Here is a 15,920-nt window from a genome sequence, read left to right on the forward strand (position 1 = left end):
AACATGTCGTCTTGTTAAGACACAATATTGTGCGATTATTCTGAGGAGTTAACAAACTTAGCAAGATATTAACTAGGTCCCATCGGGACCTGCATCTTGTATTGTCAAGAGCAAAGTTCACACTAATCTTGTCTGATATTTCTTTCCTTGCAGTTATGACCGGTACGATGTTTGGTTAGGAAAGGTTTGACAGGAAACGGGATCATTGTTTCTTGACGCGGGTCTTAGTCATATGATGACCCGCAGCTAGAGCTTCTGGTCATCTGACCGAGACTTTCCTCGAGTTAGTGTCATTAGTAAATAGTCCAAGTGAGACCGAAACGTCGTCATAAGTTTCTCTTTCCTATGTGCGTGTTATCTGTATATTGTTCCAGTTTATCTTACAATCAGTAAGTCTACGTTTTCTGCTCGCCGTCCCTAATTTCTCTGTCGCCTTTACGTATTACTCCATTAATTAGCTTTAATGTATGTTATAACTGGTTATTTTTTTGTTACAGACAACAATGTAATGTGGTCTAAAAAAATGGATATCGAGAAATCTGCTTAATTGTATGTGAGTTATCAATGTTGTAAGAAAACGAGTTGACATTCTCACACTATACTGCACGTTGAATCTCAAACGCCACTTCTCTGAATTCAAGAAGTGTAATAAACCCTGTGTATTGACATAAGCTGATCTACGTGAAGACAATACGGCACAGTAGGATCAATGCTCTTTATTTCGCTCTCATACTGCTGAAGAAGACCTTCAGCTTGTAACCTAAATATAAATTACTTAACTTCTTTCTATGTTATATTGTCTCCTGGAGAATCCCAGTGCTGTATTTTTACTTGGTAATTTTGGTCACTGTACTGTCCCCAGGTGGATTGTTATTGTATTGCCCCAAGGTGGATTCTGTTATTATACTGTCCCCAGGTGAATTCTGTTATTGTATTGTCCCAAGGTGGATTCTGTTATTATACTGTCCCCAGGTGGATTATGTTATTGTATTGTCCCAAGGTGGATTCTGTTATTATATTGTCCCCAGGTGGATTCCGTTATTGTATTGTCCCCAGGTGGATTCTGTTACTGTATTGTCTCCAGGTGGATTCTGTTATTAAATTGTCCCCAGTTGGATTCCGTTATTGTATTGTCCCAAGGTGGATTCTGTTATTGTATTGTCCCCAGGTGGAGTCTGTTATTGCATTGTCCCCATGTGGATCCTACTGATGAATTATCCGTAGGTGGATTCTGCTGTTGTATTATCTTCAGGTGAGTTCTGTTGTTTGTCTCTTATTTTCCTTACTCTCGCGACCCGGCCTGTAGCCAAGGTTCCTTGTTGACGTTCTGATTGACCAAGATGTTTCTGTTAGCACCTGCATTCTCCTTTTATTACCTTCAAGTGGGTTAGGTTAAACAAAAGTATGGAAACGTAGGGGAGTAGAAACTAGCAATTAAAAATTCTGAGGCGCTGATCCTCTCGTAAATAACGTGTGTATTCTGGGTAAACTTTCCCACTTGGCTCCCTAGCAGAGGGCCCTAATGAAGGCCTCATTAGTGGCTAAGGATCGCTTATATAAGGAAGAAAACAGACACACTCGTGGGTGAAGCTAATCGCTACATCCCCTAGTCTGGTAAAAAAAAAAAATTCATATTTATTCAGTATAATTGCATTATATGGCTATCCTATTCTATTTGATACTTTCATAGTGAGAGAGAAAGAGACAGCTTTGTTTCAGCAATACATCCCATGATAAATTAGAAGGTTTCACATATAAAGTAATGAAATGTGTTAGCCTGAGTTGAGAGACTTCAGTTAGACATGAGGATACCGACAAGTATTCCACTAAGAATTCAGTAGCTAAATCAGCTTCAAATATTTCGTAAGAAGAGAGAGAGGAAGGAGGTCATTAGAGGTACAAGACGTACCCTTCTTCTTCTTGGAGGGAAAAGAAAAGGAAAAGAAGGGACGCAGCCTCCATAAGCCCAGAACAAATCCTCTTGCTCCTCCTCCTCCTCCTTCTCGGAGTGAAGGAGGGAGGAAACCTTCAGAGGACCAGGACGTTCCCTCCTCCTCCTTCTTGGATATATGACCGTCATACCCGAACTTTTTAATTAGTTTTAAATACTTGTGACTAAGCATATATTTTTACTGTAATTTACTGGTGACTGGAAGAGATGTAGAGCTTGAATTATGGGGGCTATGAATACCCGAGGCACTGATTGCTGCTGGGGACGGACGGCACCCGCTAAGAAACTAACTCCAACTTCAACTGATCTGTAGAACTAGAGGTCGTCTTAATGTGATACCAAATCTGCACAGCATACATAGTCAACCATCCTGGCTTCCCTTTAGCGTCATGCATCAGTGTTATATACAATGAAGTATACAGCGTTATCATGGGCCCCCTTGAGCATCGTACACCAGTGTAATATACGGTCATGTGTACAACTTTATCCTGGGTCCCCTTGAGCGTCATACACTAGTGTAAGACACACTGTCAAGGATGCAGAATTAACAATGGAGTCCCCCGGAGGATCATGCACCAGCGAAGCAACTAATGAGTGACAAGTGTGTCAAGAGTAAGTGACAAGAGAATAATGAACGAGTGGAGTGGTAGTGTGTACAAGTATGTGAAGAGCAGCACTGATGGAATACTGATGATCGTTTTTTAGTAAGATATGAAGGAGGTTCTTGGCCACGCCTGTACACCACAACCAAGGCTACCATTCTAGACACACATTACTACTACCGAAAACACCATCCTGGAATTCCAACATGAATATCATGGGCACCATCTTTGGCCTAACGTAACCTAAACAGACGAGCTCTTTCAGGCGGAAAGCATGTACACGAGGGTACAGATGAGTCACTGGGATGTCAGGAAGTATTAGTTTAGCCTAAGGAGGATCAGGAAGTAAATCACATGGACGAAGAGGCAGTGTAGGTAGGCTTCACACATATTTTTAAGAATAAATATGGCAAGGCCTACGAAGCTAAGAGGAAATAAACCCAGAAAATGGCAAGAGACCAAAAGCCATGAGCTGGAACTCGAACCTTGTAACCAGAAATAGGTGAGAAGAAATATTCACACACACACACACACACGGTGCAAACTTTAAGTAAACTAAACAAATGAAGAATTAAATTAATGATGGAATTTAAAGGTAGTTAAATGGTATATTACGAGAATGTGTGAAAGTCAAAAGATGTCCCTTGAAGATAACATAGTTATATCAAAGAAAATTAATAAATAGCATAAATACAACAATGACATTTATCACTATATTTTATATCAGTTATATATAGCGATGATAGATACAAAGACACGTGAAACAGCATAAGACTTTATAATAAGAACGTTTCTCTCACGGAGAGCTACTTCATGTGTCTCGTTAACCGCAACTAAATCCATGTTGAGGTGGACTTCTTAATAAGAGAAGGGAAACAAGGTTTAAACACGACAACCACAAATTCATAAAAGGCTGTGATAATATGTTTGAGCAACACGAGAAAGAACAAGAATACAAAATATAAAATTACAAATAGGGATGTACAGAAAGGACACCAGGAAACAATTTGTTCACAAGTAACCGTCGTAACAAGGTCACTGGCGCCATGGGCTCGCATTATGCTTGACTGCGGTTCGAATCCTCGAACTCTTAGGAAAAAGAACCTATTAACAAATATAGTAAAAATTTGAAATGGGATCAGAGAGATCATTTGTACTACAACCACTGGAAATATTAAAATAAACTATGTGACACATTAAATGTTGAATATTGGACACCGATTACATTTTTTTCACAAAGACTTGAGGGTAAAAAGAGGAGTTATTATAGTATTCTACTTGAGAACACATAAGATCTCTTAGATCTGCTTTCCTGGATAATTAACGTGACTACATATGTCAAGCTTGTAGTATATTACAATACCTAACACACTTCGTTAACAACTGCAGAAGTAAAGAGAATCACCCACACTACCAGACACAATCACCTGACAGGTTCTCAATCCTTCCAGTCAACCAGGCTTCAGAAAACCTCTCCATTCTCCTTGCCAAGAGCAAAACCAGCATATTCCACATTACTTCCAGCACTATCAAGACCTTGGTAGCTAAAACACATCACAAAGAAACCTGCGCTAGCGTTTATATCGTCCCAAGTAGAGGATGCGATAAAGCATACATGGAGGTGACTTCTAGAAGCTTGAAACAACGCGTCAGAGAACACAAGTAGCCACCTGAAAAAGACGATTTAAATAATAACTACATTATGCACAGAAACTCCCACAACAATCTCATGAAGTTCAAAGGTCTACGCCTAAATTAGTCAACAGAGAAATTGACCAACACAACAGACGCAATTTAGAATCTGCTTTTATTGTCGCCACCAATACCATCGAGCAAAATTCTGGCAATTTTATGATTTCAGAAGTTCTCTCCATGCTCATCCTACCCAAACTGGGAACAACCATCACGCAGTCTACGCCCCCACATTCACCACCTGGCTTTCTTATATACTCCATCTACTTCGTATCTCTGTATTGGATTAATAAATCCTTTGGTGAGAGAAGCATCATAATACATGTTCTAATGCCCCTTAGGTATTTTACAATAATGTGAGTTGGAAGGAACGTGAGTAGTGATGTAAGTAGCAGAGTTATGTAGGAACTCTGCCGGCTAATGCATCATTTATATCGATTAACTTTGTGAAAATGATGACTGGTTGAGTTTGTTTATAAAGTATTATTCAATACAGGATCCAGGAGCATCAATATGCGTGTAGGACATACAATATCAACAATGAGTGTGTTACTCACAGGGACAAACATGTACACTTATTGTCGTAAAAGATAGTCAAACTTGCCCTTAAAAAAGGAGATAAATTTTAGAGATGTCTTGAAACTGCATTACACAGCACCCAAGAAACCATTGAGCAGATCAAGTGAGTGTTCAGTTTGTCTACATCTCTGGTACACATAATACTACATAAAAAGTAACAACCAGTCAACATTTGCACAAGATTTGTCGATATACTGCTGTACATGCTTCCTCCATATTGTTGTACATGCTCCATACTGCTGAACAGGCTTCCTCCATACTGCTGAACAGGCTTCCTCCATACTGCTGAACAGGCTTCCTCCATACTGCTGAACAGGCTTCCTCCATACTGTTGAACAGGCTTCCTCCATACTGCTGAACAGGCTTCCTCCATACTGCTGAACAGGCTTCCTCCATACTGCTGAACAGGCTTCCTCCATACTGCTGAACAGGCTTCCTCCATACTGTTGAACAGGCTTCCTCCATACTGCTGAACAGGCTTCCTCCATACTGCTGAACAGGCTTCCTCCATACTGCTGAACAGGCTTCCTCCATACTGCTGAACAGGCTTCCTCCATACTGCTGAACAGGCTTTCTCCATACTGCTGAACAGGCTTCCTCCATACTGCTGAACAGGCTTTCTCCATACTGCTGAACAGGCTTCCTCCATACTGCTGAACAGGCTTCCTCCATACTGCTGAACAGGCTTCCTCCATACTGCTGAACAGGCTTCCTCCATACTGCTGAACAGGCTTCCTCCATACTGCTGAACAGGCTTCCTCCATACTGCTGAACAGGCTTCCTCCATACTGCTGAACAGGCTTCCTCCATACTGCTGAACAGGCTTCCTTCATGGCTCTTTTACTAACGCCACGCCCCCCACCCACTTTCCTTCCAACTCATTATTGTAAGGCACAAAAGCTGCATTAGGACACTTATTAAGGAGACGTTTCACCCTCTAGAGACTACTATCAATTCAATACATTAAATTACAATAAACTAACCTCTGCAAGAAACGGATCTGCTTACACTTCACCGTTCAGGTGTGTGTATATAGACGTGTTCTTACACCTTGCCTTCCAGGTGTATATAGACGTGTTCTTACACCTTGCCTTCCAGGTGTATATAGACGTGTTCTTACACCTTGCCTTCCAGGTGTATATAGACGTGTTCTTACACCTTGCCTTCCAAGTGTGTATATATAGGCGTGTTTTTTACAAACTTTGTACCGACTTAATGAAACCGCATAGAGAGAAATGCTGCCACAATAAAAGCTTCCTCTGCATCTGTGTCTTCTTTACCACCAGGTGGTTGAGGAAATGATAATAAAACAGAAGGCTCTGTTCCTACCCTCCACTCTCTCCGGCCACTAACAGCATGAAACCGGAGAAAAAGAAAAATCACACCACATTGGAAAAACGGTCATAAACATTTTATAGGAACGGTAGAAGCGGATGTGGGGGTAGAATGAGTTGGTAGAAGTTACAGGTAGACAGGTATGGGGTAAAATGGATTGGAGAGTGTAGCTTCACCATATCACTGCTAGCACCAGCACCACTACACACTACCACTATCAAACATCACCATCACACCACACTACTACCACCAGGGGCAGCAGCAGCGCACTCCACGGGAGAGCCTCTAGGGACCTGCCTCACCTAAGGCACTTATCGTCCCTCTGGCAACCCCCTTTGAAATATTAATCTAATTTGCCTTCAGTCCTGGCTTTACTACGCCAGCCCTGCGCCGCCGCCAGTTGAAAAGCTTTCCAAACAAGGTTAATGTTTCAGCAGGCCTTCCTTCCCTCCCTCCCCTCCTGCTAACCTGCCTGCCTGCCTGCCTGCCTGCCTCCCGTCCTCCTCCTCCTCCTCCTACTCTTCCTCATCCTCCTCCTGCAGGCAATGCTAATCCTGCTTTTATTGTTGACGTTGGGCCAAAATGCTGCTGCTGCTGCTGCTACTGTTCCTCCTATTCCTACTGTTGCTGTTGCTTCAACTGTTCCTCCAATTCCTACTGTTGCTGTTGCTCCTGCTGTTCCTCCTATTCTTACTGTTGCTGTTGCTTCTACTGTTCCTCCTATTCCTACTGTTGCTGTTGCTTCTGCTGTTCCTCCTATTCCTACTTTTGCTGTTGCTTCTACTGTTCCTCCTATTCCTACTATTGCTGTTGCTCCTGCTGTTCCTCCTATTCCTACTGTTGCTGTTGCTTCTGCTGTTCCTCCTATTCCTACTGTTGCTGTTGCTCCTGCTGTTCCTCCTATTCCTACTGTTGCTGTTGCTCCTGCTGTTCCTCCTATTCCTACTGTTGCTGTTGCTCCTGCTATTCCTCCTATTCCTACTATTGCTGTTGCTTCTGCTGTTCCTCCTATTCCTACTGTTGCTGTTGCTCCTGCTGTTCCTCCTATTCCTACTGCTGCTGCTGCTCCTGCTGTTCCTCCTATTCCTACTATTGCTGTTGCTTCTGCTGTTCCTCCTATTCCTACTGTTGCTGTTGCTCCTGCTGTTCCTCCTATTCCTACTATTGCTGTTGCTTCTGCTGTTCCTCCTATTCCTACCGTTGCTGTTGCTCCTGCTGTTCCTCCTATTCCTACTGCTGCTGCTGCTCCTGCTGTTCCTCCTATTCCTACTATTGCTGTTGCTTCTGCTGTTCCTCCTATTCCTACTGTTGCTCCTGCTGTTCCTCCTATTCCTACTGCTGCTGCTGCTCCTGCTGTTCCTCCTATTCCTACTATTGTTGTTGCTCCTGCTGTTCCTCCTATTCCTACTGCTGCTGCTGCTCCTGCTGTTCCTCCTATTCCTACTGCTGCTCCTGCTGTTCCTCCTATTCCTACTGCTGCTGCTCCTGCTGTTCCTCCTATTCCTACTGCTGCTTCTGCTGTTCCTCCTATTCCTACTGCTGCTGCTGCTCCTGCTGTTCCTCCTATTCCTACTGCTGCTCCTGCTGTTCCTCTTATTCCTACTGCTGCTGCTGCTCCTGCTGTTCCTCCTATTCCTACTGCTCCTGCTGTTCCTCCTATTCCTACTGCTGCTGCTCCTGCTGTTCCTCCTATTCCTACTGCTGCTTCTGCTGTTCCTCCTATTCCTACTGCTGCTGCTTCTGCTGTTCCTCCTATTCCTACTGCTGCTGTTCCTGCTGTTCCTCCTATTCCTACTGCTGCTTCTGTTGCTCCTGCTGTTCCTCCTATTCCTACTGCTGCTCCTCCTATTCCTACTGCTGCTGCTCCTGCTGTTCCTACTGCTGCTGCTGCTCCTCCTCCTATTCCTACTGCTGCTCCTGCTGTTCCTCCTATTCCTACTGCTGCTGCTCCTCTTCCTATTCCTACTGCTGCTGCTCCTGCTGTTCCTCCTATTCCTACTGCTGCTGCTGCTCCGGCTGTTCCTCCTATTCCTACTGCTGCTGCTGCTCCTGCTGTTCCTCCTATTCCTACTGCTGCTGCTGCTCCGGCTGTTCCTCCTATTCCTACTGCTGCTGCTGCTCCGGCTGTTCCTCCTATTCCTACTGCTGCTGCTGCTGCTCCGGCTGTTCCTCCTATTCCTACTGCTGCTGCTGCTGCTCCTCCTCCTACTCCTACTGCTGCTCCTGCTGTTCCTCCTATTCCTACTGCTGCTGCTAGTACTACTATTATTCCTACTGCTGCTACTACTACTATTCCTACTGCTGCTACTACTACTATTCCTACTACTGCTGCTACTACTACTATTCCTACTGCTGCTACTACTACTACTATTCCTACTGCTGCTACTACTACTATTCCTACTGCTGCTACTACTACTATTCCTACTGCTGCTACTACTACTACTATTCCTACTACTGCTGCTACTACTATTCCTACTGCTGCTACTACTACTACTATTCCTACTGCTGCTACTACTACTATTCCTACTACTGCTGCTACTACTACTATTCCTACTGCTGCTACTACTACTACTATTCCTACTGCTGCTACTACTACTATTCCTACTACTGCTGCTACTACTACTGTTCCTACTACTGCTGCTACTACTACTATTTCTACTGCTGCTACTACTACTACTATTTCTACTGCTGCTACTACTATTCCTACTACTGCTGCTACTACTATTCCTACTACTGCTGCTACTACTATTCCTACTGCTGCTACTACTGCTATTCCTACTGCTGCTACTACTACTATTCCTACTGCTGCTACTACTACTACTATTCCTACTGCTGCTACTACTACTATTCCTACTGCTGCTACTACTACTACTATTCATACTGCTGCTACTACTACTATTCCTACTACTACTATTCCTACTGCTGCTACTGCTACTATTCCTACTACTACTATTCCTACTGCTGCTACTACTACTATTCCTACTACTGCTGCTACTACTACTATTCCTACTGCTGCTACTACTACTACTATTCCTACTGCTGCTACTACTACTATTCCTACTACTGCTGCTACTACTACTGTTCCTACTACTGCTGCTACTACTACTATTTCTACTGCTGCTACTACTACTACTATTTCTACTGCTGCTACTACTATTCCTACTACTGCTGCTACTACTATTCCTACTACTGCTGCTACTACTATTCCTACTGCTGCTACTACTGCTATTCCTACTGCTGCTACTACTACTATTCCTACTGCTGCTACTACTACTACTATTCCTACTGCTGCTACTACTACTATTCCTACTGCTGCTACTACTACTACTATTCCTACTGCTGCTACTACTACTATTCCTACTACTACTATTCCTACTGCTGCTACTGCTACTACTATTCCTCCTACTCCTTTACTCGCTGTTATTGTTGTTATTTTCTTCCCTCCTCTGCTAGCTGATGCTCTTGTTGTTTCTGGATATCCTACCTCTCGTCCTCTTCGTCTTTTTCCTTCTCCTCTTCCTCTTTTCCCGCCTCCTCCTCCTCTTCCTTGTTTTTCTTCTTCCTCTACTTACTGCTGTTGTTCCTCAACCTCCTCTTTCTCTTCCTCCTCCACCTCCTCTCCCTCTTCCTCTTCTTACACAACTGATGCTGATGATGATGGAGATGACAATGATTATAATGAATATGACGATGATACACTGGTCTGCATTTGGTATGTTTTTAATTTTTATTTTTATTCATGGTTGCGATCTTACATATTATTGGGCTGCTGACTGTAAATATCTAAACCATTTTGCTCTATCACATAAGGATTTTTAATAAAATGCAAATTAATGATAATAAAAAATGTGAATTTTTAATAAATTGTTAATTTACTAAAATTAGGCAAGAAATCATGGAAAAGCACATTCTATTAGTTTTAACAACATATGAATTCCAAATCAACATGAATCAAATAAAATAATTTTATTAAAAAAATATGCTCCTAATGGTTAGCCTACATATTGAATCAAAGGAAGGAGGACTGCTTTGATTTTCGCTTAAGCTGTGCATCGAGACCATTACGTTTCAATGATCAGCAGTAATCTACCATCATGCTCACATTCCATTTGCCCTAGTATCGAGTTTCCATGGTGCAAATATCCTGATGGAACCGCTCTCCTTGTTCCTGACTGTAGTCCCCACCATTGTTGGGAAAATAGTCAAGCTGTGAGTGCAAAAAGTGCATCTTCACAATCATTCTAGACCCAAGTTGTTGGGAACTTGAAATCAGGTCTTGGATCATTTTTTTTTTTCATATTCAGGGGAGTGCCTGTTTTCCAGGAAGTTGTGGACAATCTGCTCGAATGAAAACCAGGCATTCACCTCGACACCTGCTAATGCTTCATCAAAATGCTTGTCCTTTATCAATTCCTGAATCTAAGGGCCAACAAAGATTCCTGCCTTTAGCTTGCCTTCACTTATACGAGGAAATTTTGATCCCAGGTACTTGAAAGCAGTTCTATTCTTGTTCAAGGCCTTCACAAAATTCTGCATAAATCCTAGTTTGATGTGGAGTGGTGGCAGCAGAATTTTCTTGAGGTCAATTAGTGGCACAGTTTTCACGTTGTGATTTCCGGGTAGGAAGCTGGTTCTTGGCGGCCAGTCTTTTTGTTCATAGTGCTGGCTGGCTGCCCTACTATCCCAAAGACACAGAAAACAGAGGTACTTGGTGTATCCGCCTTGAAGACCTAGTAGGAGAGCAATAACTTTCAAATCACCACAAATGAGAAAATTGCGATTCTGGTACTTGATTGCAGGTATTAGTGTCTTCATATTTGCGTAAGTTTCTGACATTTGGACACTATAGCCAACTGGCACAGATGCAGCTGTGTTGCCATTGTAGAGAAGTACAGCCTTTAAACTTCTTTTAGAAGAATCAATGAAGAGTCTCCATCATTCATCTGCCTTGTATGACATCCCTATGTGTTCAATAAGGCCAGAAATATTTAAAAAGAAAACTAAAGATTCCTCTTTGTCAAAGAACTGAGTGAATTCCGCTTCACGATGACGGTACCACGCGAATGCTGTTCCAGGAGCTAGAAGCCTGTGTTCCTTCAGTCTAGAGACAAGTAACTATGCATTTTCTTTAGGAAGTTAAGGTCTCTCAGCAAGTCATTGAGCTCAACTTGGTTGAAGGGTTTGGGATCGTCATTTGTTGGTGGTTCGTAGTCTACTTCCATCTCCTTAGAATTACTGGTATCAGACTCTGGTGAAATTTGCCATGTCTCAGGTGGCACAGGTACAGGAATATCTTCAGAATGTGGAACAGGCCTTATTGCTGAATTAATATTTGGGTATATTATGCGATCTTTAGTCTTCTTGTTGAATCCAGCTACTTTAGTCATACAAAAGTAGCAGTCATCATGGTGGTTCATCTGCTCCCGCCATACCACCGGTACTCCAAAGGGCATACATTTAAGTTTTCCAACTGACCGCATTTGGAACTTACTGATGCAACTCTTGCGAGCTTTGTGTGGTGCAAATGGTTTGTCCTGGTCTCCAAGTTTGCAGCCAAAATAAGTAAAGTAGCAGTGCTTCAATAAAGGAGTAATGTTGCTCCGGGAATCTGAAGGGGTGAATTCCCCGCAGACATAGCAAAATACGTCGGGTGAATTTATGAAGCCTCTAGACATATTAATAATCTGAAAATAAAGAAAAATATATTAGATTTAACCTTTAAGTCAATATAAGGTAAGCATTTTAATTGGTGATATACCACTTTCTCATTTACTTATGTTATACGAAAAGAGAAAAGTAACGTTTCCGTTTAACTTGACAACCTGATGTGATACAGATGAATAAAAAACACAATGACTCACTATTTTCCATAAATATACCAAAAAAGATACCACAGAGTCAATAAAAAAAATCATGCAGACCAGTGTAATAATGAACATGACGCAGGAGACAGAAAGATTTACCTGTCATCTTAAAGGTTCATGAGACAGAAAGATTTACCTGTCATCTTAAAGGTTCATGAGACAGAAAGATTTACCTGTCATCTTAAAGGTTCATGAGACAGAAAGATTTACCTGTCATCTTAAAGGTTCATGAGACAGAAAGATTTACCTGTCATCTTAAAGGTTCATGAGACAAAGATTTACCTGTCATCTTAAAGGTTCATGAGACAGAAAGATTTACCTGTCATCTTAAAGGTTCATGAGACAGAAAGAGAAGACCAGCTGCAATACAAAACATTTATAAGGCTTCCGTTTCACACTCGTAAAACATTAGGATAGTACCTCCCTGGATGGTTACTATCTGCCAACCTAACAACATCATAATTATTATTATTATTCATAAGCCTGATGACCTCCCATTCTCCAGGAAAAGCAGTGCTTGGGAAATGGGAGGTAATCCGGGGGAGGATAACTTCCCTTCCTTGGATCAAGAGCCATATTCAGACCAAGCTTTGTATATTGAATATAAAACTTGTGTGAGTTAAATATGTTAAGTAATAGCAATGCTGGAGTGTGAGCATAGCTGCGGAGTGTTACTGAACGGACTGACGCAAGCACATTATTATTAAATTCCTTGTGAAACGCTGAACCCCCAAGGGGTGCTGCGACCCCTGGGGGAACAGCAGGAAAACACGTCTGCTCTGAGTACGAGAAGAGAAGCTCCATTTCCTTAGATCAAGATCCTTTCATCAACATCATGAGCCGAAGCTCTGACGACGCCAATGTTAGACTCAAAATTTGTCATAAACATACGTTACCAAAGCATTCCCGAGCTGTGTTTTACTTCACCTGATAATTATGTACATTTGCATAAAATTAATTTAATTAATACCTTCACTCTTCCCCCAAACTATCCCCCCCTCCACCGCTAGTTATGACCACACCAGAAGAATTGTGTACACACCCGCCGCCATGTTTGTTGATGACGTCAGTAATTATACAGTATATAGCGGAACCTTCGTAAGTATATAGTGCTTCTCTATATACATGTCGTGCCGAATAGATAAAACTAGCGATTTTAGCTTAAACAGCAAAGCTCTTCTTGCCGAATAAGGCAAGCGAAAATTTGTGTAAGCAATAATTTCGCAAAAATCATTCTGAACCTAACGAAAAAAAATATATTTCATTGTGTTTGTTTATTATTAAATTACTGTAAAAGTATCTAAAATATATTTAGTTGGATTAGGCTGAATTAAACTGCGCTAGTTATAATAAGGTTAGGTAAGTTTTCTAAGGTTCTTTTGGTACAAAATTATTAATTTTTACATTAACATAAATGAAATATATGTATCTTCAAACGTATAAGAGCAAATTTTAGAAAGGACTTAATTTTAAATGAGTTCTTGCTAATTGACCAGTTTACCTATTCGGCACGATATATATATATATATATATATATATATATATATATATCTATATATATATATATATGTGTGTGTGTGTGTGTGTGTGTGTGTGTGTGTGTGTGTGTGCGTGCGTGCGTGCGTGCGTGCGTGCGTGCGTGTGTGTGTGTGTGTGTGTGTGTGTGTGTGTGTGTGTGTGTGTGTGTGTGTGTGTGTGTGTGTGTGTGTGTACTCACCTAATTGTGGTTGCAGGGGTCGAGACTCAGTTCCTGGTTCCGCGCGCGCGCGCTTTTAAAATGGCTACCTGTGACCAGTTTTCGAAAAGTTTTCTACTCCTCGTAGTCCATCCTGGGGCCAGATTTTTTTTTTTTGGGGGGGGGTTGACTGCTTGTTTAAACAGGCTGTTACTGTTGGCAGCCGGCCACAAGAACCATCACAGTCTGGTTCTTCAGGCACACGGGGAAGTAGTGATCCAGTTTCCTCCTGAAGACTTCCACACTGGGTCCAGCAATATTTCTGATATCTGTTGGTAACAGCTTGAAGAATCTTGGACAACGCATGTTAAGCCCATGTTGTCCCTGCTTCTTTACTGGGTCTATTTTACACTTACTGACATATCTCTCACTCCTGTACGCTGTTATGGAAGTGTAGATTCGGGATGGCGCCCTCAAATATCTTATATGTACAATATATATCATCAGACAGCCATCCTGCCAGATTGCATAACGTTTAACAGAATTTAATTTTTCACCGTGTGACAAACATCTTTACCCAAGATGGGTATTGTCATATTTTCGAAAAAAACATGTGACACCTATTTCTTTCTAAGTCTTTAAATTTGCAGCTAAACCGTAGCCAATTCATTAACTCTAGTGAGTAAAGTTAATATTTTTATTTCAAGATATGAGGCCAGAGAATCGAGCGTCCACTACTCCTTGTACTGGATAACTCACAATGGTTTAAAGCTTCATATTAAATATAATAATAACAATCTGGAAGAGAGACCAGTCATCTCGTGATAACAAATTATTTAGTCCTATTTCAAGAAATTCTGAGAAATATGTGCGTGTGTTGGGAACCGTGCACTATTTTAGTGAAAAAAAAAACACGGCATTAGGCTGCCATTTTTCATATTTCCTCCTCGTTATTTAGCATAATTATTTGCCAGCAAGCAGGGTAACACTGCAGTGAGGGACATGACATGGAAATGCCATGATACATCATTACCATGGAGGCAGGGTCTATATACAACATATAATAGAGACACTGATGCACATGATGCCTTCTACCTATTCACAAGATGCCTTACAGCCTATCCCTCCAAAAGCTAGCATTCATTTTGCTATGCTTCCCAGCCTTCAAACGTCCTAAATCTTTTCCTCGTCAGTCAGGCTAGGTGGATTTTGAATAAATACAGCCTCCCAAATTGCCTTGCTATCCTTCTTATCCTCCTTCATGGCATCCAATAATCTAGTAAGTAGTTAAAATACTTTCAGAGTAAAAATTACTGGTAAACAACTTCGGATCCAGTTTGCAAAATCATGTATGTATATCAAATCCATCAATTAATTCATCACGACAGTAACAAAATTGTTTAAGAAAGAATTGGATAAGACCACATAAAGAATATAGACAATGAAACAAAATACTGAAAGTAGCTGACAGTGAGAGGTTAAGAGTTATTAGCAAAAATATTTCACAAGATCATAAATGAAATTGAGAAAGTCAGTTCTATACTGGCAAATTATAATACAACTTACAACTATAAAAATGGAGAAATGTTAAAATAATGCAACTTATAACATATGTAAGACTAACATATTAGAGTATGCAGCAGCTGTGTGGTGCCCAAGCCAAAAAAAATTACAACGTTATTCAAAAAAAGGCCCGAAGAACAGCTACAAAAATGTCTCCCGCGCTGAGAAATATGAGTTATGATGAAAGATTGCCACCATTAAAGTTGCCAAGGATGAAGGATATTTTCAAAGAGTGTTAGACTAATGGAATTAATTTATAAGGAAGTAGTAAGTGCAACAAGAACTGGAAATTAAACAAAAAATATGTTTATGATGAAAAATTATTAAAGGTGGGACATCACAAGCAAAACTTTGGCCCTGTAACTGCAAATAGGTAATTACAAATAGATAATTAAACACACACACTGGCGCGCACATGTGACTAATTAGTTTAGGTGCAATAATACCAGCTGTAGCACCAAATGGTTAATCTTCTAGTTTTAAGAATTATCCACAACACAAATGATCACATTTATGAGGAAGCACTAAAACCGTAGTACCTGAGGGAATGGAAGATATACATCCAGGTTCTATCCAAGCAAGGTGAGAGGAAGTTTAATCATTCTTTGGAAGATCCCCTCACCGGTATCAAGGATCCTCCATGAAGGGAGTCTAAACCA

The 15,920-nt window shown here is 41.2% G+C and overlaps 1 protein-coding gene across 1 annotated transcript in view; it reads right to left on the reverse strand.

Moving 5' to 3' along the window:
• LOC138854063 (zinc transporter ZIP10-like) overlaps nucleotides 1-15,920 on the reverse strand; it is a 210,054-nt gene that overhangs the window by 125,143 nt on the left and 68,991 nt on the right. The gene's annotated exons all lie outside the window — the stretch shown is intronic.

Source organism: Cherax quadricarinatus, chromosome 48 (assembly GCF_038502225.1).
Source record: "Cherax quadricarinatus isolate ZL_2023a chromosome 48, ASM3850222v1, whole genome shotgun sequence".
Lineage (NCBI taxonomy): Eukaryota > Metazoa > Arthropoda > Malacostraca > Decapoda > Parastacidae > Cherax > Cherax quadricarinatus.